General features: G+C 43.4%; 1 protein-coding gene across 1 annotated transcript in view; it reads left to right on the top strand.

Annotated features, from left to right (window-relative positions):
* LOC309703011 (uncharacterized protein) overlaps positions 1 to 6,102 on the top strand; it is a gene marked incomplete at its 3' end in the record, with an annotated part of 348,344 nt that overhangs the window by 243,026 nt on the left and 99,216 nt on the right. The gene's annotated exons all lie outside the window — the stretch shown is intronic.

The raw sequence follows: 6,102 nt of genomic DNA, 5'->3' as shown, positions 1-6,102 counted from the left end.
GCACAAACATCCGTCATCACTTTGTTGTTCTTCTTCCTGCAGCGTTTAAATATTTCAGCACTGAACTGATGTTTCTTCAAAGCTCATTTCAACCTGTTGAAGTCATGAATGAAAGTGCAGACTGAGAGTGGATCACATGATGTTTGAGGTGTGTCATGTGACATGTTCAGTATTGTCACACATGTCTAGATTGTCCCTGATATCATAACTGCTCAAACACTGATGATTATATTTGAAGAATTATTCCTGATGGCAGCAAAGTTTGAATGGAGCTCTCTGTCTGTGCTGATTTGTCGCCCTCTGGAGGTCAAAGCACAAACTGTATGATGTCACTGTAACCACCACAGAGACAGGAAGTGTTTTTATGACTGAAACACTGAAATGATGCTAACGGCTGTCGTTAGGCTCACTGACAGCAGTGCTGATGTGTTCATATCAAACACTGGCTCAGGTCAGACTCCTTCATCCTTCTCCAGCGTGAGGCCGCCCTCAGACCCACAGGAGCTCTGACCTTTGACCTCCTGACCCTAACCATTTTAGTCTTGTTGCATCTTTAAATGCAAATCCTGTGAAATGGTCAGGGGAGGCTCTAGAGAAATTTTCTTAGGGTGGCAAAATCAAAGCCTTTTTCCCCCAAACACATATGCAGGTGGTTACATGTGGTTAAAATGATTCAAATGCAGTAAGTATGCACGTTTTTCATATAAATATAGTCTATAACTTAATTATTGTCTGTACCCACATGATTACACACTTTAGTTACATGAAACATGTGAGTTTTGATGTTATGTACTGTACAGCCTGTATATTAAATACATATGTAGCCCAATAAGTATAAACTCCAGAAAGCTACACAACATGGGGCGCTTCATTTACAAACACAAGTCTAACTTAAGTTTCACTGTTTTTGTTAGAAAACTGTCACATTGTTACAGCTTAAATTACACAAAATGTCAGAAATCTGCACTGTCATGAACAAACATGTAAACCTCATTTTTCATGATTTGTTGGATTCACCCTGTGAGGTCTGAAATACAACCGGACATTTGTGACTCCTTTGAGTTTACGTTTGTATTTCACCCTCAGATTGTTTCATTTTATTTTTTCCTCCTCTTGCTTTGTTTGGTATCTTTTCAGCTCAACTGAATTTAGTTGTTTTTTCACTGACATACTGCATTAGTATTACTATTACTATTAATGTAACTATTACTGATCTGAAATCACACAAAGAACCTAAAATCCTAGCAGTATTTTTTACTGTAAAAAAACCACAGACGTGTTGGGTAAATGTTTATAACTTGAAATGCAAATATAAATTGTACATTTTGTAAACAGATACAACTATTTATCTAAAAATGCAGCCAATACACCTGCTGTTTTTTCATTTTCTACAACCATTTAAAATAGCACTCACCTTCCTTCATTTCCACAGTGTAACATCCACCCACCTGTGTAAAATCAGAAATTCCCATGGTGTTGTTCAAAATGTGCTCTGGCACAATCATGAGCATCACTTGCTGCTGAAAACAAGAAAAAAGCCGTCCTGCTATGGGCTGAATCATTTGTTAATGTGGAGGGGGGGGGACACTATGGAATATATCCAGTTCTAGCATTTATATTCACTGCTGACTGTAACTACGCTCAAACTGTTAAACTTATTTTAATAAACAACACTGTCATATGCAAAACTGGGGTGGCACTTGGGGTGGCAAGGGATCATTTTAGGGTGGCACTTGCCACCCCATGCCACCCTTCTAGATCCGCCCCTGCTGATGAAGCCAACAGGTTCGCTTCATTTGCAAAAAGCAGATATGAGTTTCTGAGGCCACAGTCTTCTGTGGCAGAAGGGGAATCAGGGGAAGCCCTGGAGGAGTCCACCACCCACCAGAAACAGGTCTGAGCTCTCACTGCAGTTGTAAAGGGGCTACACAGCCCACATGAGGCTGAGGGATGCAGCCTTCTGTCAGACTGTCACTAACACAGAGAAACACCCGTGTACACTCATGGGCACATACACCAATCAACCTAACCCCACTAACTGCTCGTCTTTGGACTGTGGGAGCCAGAGAACCCAGAGAGGACCCAGACATGGGGAGAGCATGCAAACAGCTTAGATGTTGGATTTGAACCCAGAACCTTCTTGCTGTCAGGAAACAGTGCCAACCACTTTTCCACTGTGCTGCCTGTTTGACTCTGATACACCCATTTTTGAGCTCTTAAAAACAGCCCTCCACACAACAGAGACAAACCATAAAGGACTTTGTGGCTTGTAGCAACCGAAGAAAGTTTAAGGTGCAAAATCAATAGGTTGAAAGGAAAGTAATAAAGATGTAATTATAACAGTAATGTTGGCTGTGTATCACGTGTGGCATGTCATTGTGGGGCTGGCCTCTGCTGGGATTGAGAATATGTGATGGCGGGGGCAGGGTTGGTTACTGGGGTTTATCCTGATCTCCTGTTTAGTGGAACTGTGCTCCTTTGAATCCACAGCACTAACCTGGCACACACACATAAAATGCATCATTGCTACAGAGCACAGCAGGACTCATTATGAGTGGTGGGGCAGGCTGGATGGTGTTGAGGAGTCGTATCGCAGTGACATTGGCTCCCCTGCTTCACTCTCTCCTGCCCCACTAATGCAACTCACTAATCCCTCTGTCCCCTTTAGGTGGGGCTCACGCTGACAAGATAAAATAAGCTGCACGACTGGTGGGTGGGGGCTGTGCTGTCAGCCCCCCTGGGTCTGCTCCTCTGTGATCCTCAGTGGGCCAGTATGCCTCTCCTGGTAGCTCCATGGGGGATGGTGTGGTGGGTTGGTGGGTGCCATGGCGACTATGTGCGGACTTCACATTTTTGTCTGCTGTGACAGCTCCTTGATCTGGGCGGGGCCAGTGGGGTGTGGGTAGGTCCTTTGTGGGGCTTTGGACGTTGCCTGAATATTGTCAGGCAGCTGGGTGCTGTGCCTCGACCCTTTCTTCCTTTGCATTTGTGGTTTGGTGCCATAAATGCACAACATAGAAGAGCCACCTCGACGGGACAACACTCAGCGGTTCATCTGTCTCTCTTCCACAGCATGTCTTTATCCTGTCTTCCTTCTCTCACCACAACCAATCACAGCAGATGGCCCCGCCCCTCCCTGAGCCTGGTTCTGCTGGAGGTTTCTTCCTGTTAAAAGGGAGTTTTTCCTTCCCACTGTCGCCAAAGTGCTGCTCATAGGGGGTCATATGACTGTTGGGTTTTTCTCTGTATGTATTATTGTACGAGCTACCTTACAGTATAAAGCACCTTGAGACGACTGCTGTTGTGATTTGGTGCTGTGTAAATAAAACTGAATTGAATTAAGAAACAACTCTTAGATTCCTCACATGATTCTCCTGTATTCCTACGGGACGCCAAGGTAATATAACATGGAAGTGTGTCGCAGTGCCTGGTGGCCACATGTTACCCATAAACTGTCAACCTGACCGTACTGTAGCTACGTCCAAAGACTAGTTAAAGATTAAAGCTTTTTGGGGGGTTAAATCTGACATAAATAAAGAAAGAATAACATTAAAGTCGATTCTTTTGATCACTGTAGTTCTACTTTGAGGATATGACGTGTAAAAACCCTCAGTCGTGGCTGGTGGATCTCACATTCCTGGTCTTTGTAATTCCAGTTCAATGAAGCCTCATTTTCACCTTTTTCCAGGTAAATTTTCCCAACTGTTCTAATGTCCATGCTGTGGCATTGTCCCATCATTTGTATTTCCTGTTAATGGATTTTTAATATGGTCTGGGAAATTACTATATATGAGTAACTTCCTGTTGTATTGCAGCTTAAGGCCATTGTCACTGAAATAAAGCCCAAGTTGTAATAGTTTGCATCCAGAACGAGGAAAACGAAGAAACCCAAACACTGCTCAGTGGATGAGTCCGTCCTGGAATAAATACCAGCACAAAACTAAAAAGAAGAGCTTGTTTCCTCGAAGCAACAACAGAAAGCTCTTTGTCTCTACAGATGTTTCTGGGAAACACGTTAACAATATTTAAACATTTGTTCTTAATAAACGTTTTTACTTAATGATGCTTTATGATATTTCTATCTGACCTAATGCAGCAGCGTATCCACATGAACTCTGCAGTGTTTCTACCCAGAGGCCACCGTGGTCCTTCTTTACTAATGCTGAGGGTTTTCTCCCAGCCGTGATAGCCTTTGACAGGTAAACTGAGTCATTCCAGCCCAGTGCAAAAATAACCTCCCTGTCTGCTCTTAACTTCACGCATCGATGCTAAAACGTTGCATAACTGAACCTACAGACTGTGATCCTGTAGCTGTCGAGGAGAGGGCTTGATGCCGTCCATCTTCTGCTCAATTAACAACGCCTGCAACCTTTTGAGCCTTGGTCCTGCTACAGTCACAAATATAACATCATCACTCTTTATTTGATCCACTACACTGCTGTCATTTCTCTGTTATGGCCCCACAAGGTCACTGAATCAACCCCACAGCATCACGTACACGTTTTCAAAGCGGTGTTCTAATCTGCTTCGAGTTTTCATCATTTTAGCCAGCCCCTCCGATCTTCTCCAGGTAAACACTACAAAGAAAGAGTTCAGTCTGCATAAAACATCTTGTGCATGTCACACGATACAGCATCCACAGCAGTATACACTGCAAACAGCAGAAGCTCTTCCTTCTTAGCCTTCGGTCCAGCAGTGATGATCTCCTCCTGCTTTTGGTTCACATCACCTTTCTCCTGAAAATCTGAGCTGGGCTTGACAAACCCTCAGCTCAGCGTGATATAAAGGTGGCTCTTCTAGTGTATTTGCCATCTCCTGAGCTCTCATTGTTACCATCTCACATTCTTCTCCAATCCATGGTTAGGGTGCTGCTCATAGGGGGTCATATGATTGTTGGGTTTGTCTCTGTATCTATGAAGCGCCTTGAGGCGACTTTTGTTGTGATTTGGCGCTATATAAATAAAATGGAATTGAATTTTCAGGGTCAAAGTTCAGAGGAAAGTTTGTTCAGCAAATGAATGACAATAAATCATACATGTTTGCTGATTCACAGGTTAACAGCCTGGAGGAACAGGGCTGTGTCGTTCCTGTGATGCGATTCAGCTTTATTTCAGCCACTCAACAAAACAACATTATATTATATTTAATATATATATATATATATATATATATAAAATATGTGCCAACAACATTCAGCAAACATCTGAGTCACCCTGAGACGCCAGTGCGCGTCCTTGTGATGCAAAAAGCCGTAAGTGACACGCTGTTTACACGCAGGAGCAGTTTAACACATGCAGGTTGTGCCAGTAGGCGTTTCCTTCAATGTGACACCAAACGTGTAAATCAGTGCTGGGAGCGGATGTTGGACCTGATCAGTCTTAATCTGACAAACTGTAGTTCCTGCTCTGTTTCTAATTCAGCCCCATGACAGACAACCAGCATGTTCTCCTGTCACGTGTTATTGACACGCACATATTTAGTCCGTGTGTGGGATGTTAAAGGTGAGTTTGTTCAGGGCACGATCAGACTGAGGCCATTTCAACAGGTGCAAGGAAGTGTTAGTGTGGTTACTACGGCAGCACTGATGCCCTGATGAGTGCACATGGCTGGAATGAAAAGTCAATGCTATGTATAGCATGAACTACTTGTTGTCTAAGGCGGTGCAGAGAGTGAGCAGGAAATATCTGAGGTTGGATATTTCAGTACATACAGAGCTGTGCAGAGACATTAGGATCTTAAACTATTGTCTGTATCTGGCAAAGCGAGAATCTGAGCCTTGTGTACAAACTGTCTGGTGTTTGTTCTGGCAGGAATATGAAACTACTGTGCACAGCATGCTTATTAAGATGGCCCAGGACCAGGTCATCTTGCAGGATGGTAGTGTTACATCGAGAAGGTTCCTCTTTAATTGTTGGATTTCTGTGTGAGTTTTCTCCCTGTGCCTCTGTGGCCTCTCCCCACAGTATCTGTGTTTGTGTTTAAAGTGTTTAAAGTACAGCACTAGATGATCGTATGGGTGAATGTGACTTGTTGTAAAGCACTTTGAGTTGTTGTCTATATAAAGTCTAAATGGAAATCCACTTATGTGCAGAGGACCAGAAG

The sequence above is a fragment of the Aulonocara stuartgranti genome, assembly GCF_965226115.1.
Source record: "Aulonocara stuartgranti genome assembly, chromosome: 3".
NCBI classification, from domain to species: Eukaryota; Metazoa; Chordata; class Actinopteri; order Cichliformes; family Cichlidae; genus Aulonocara; species Aulonocara stuartgranti.
This window is presented reverse-complemented; position numbering and strand designations above follow the sequence as displayed.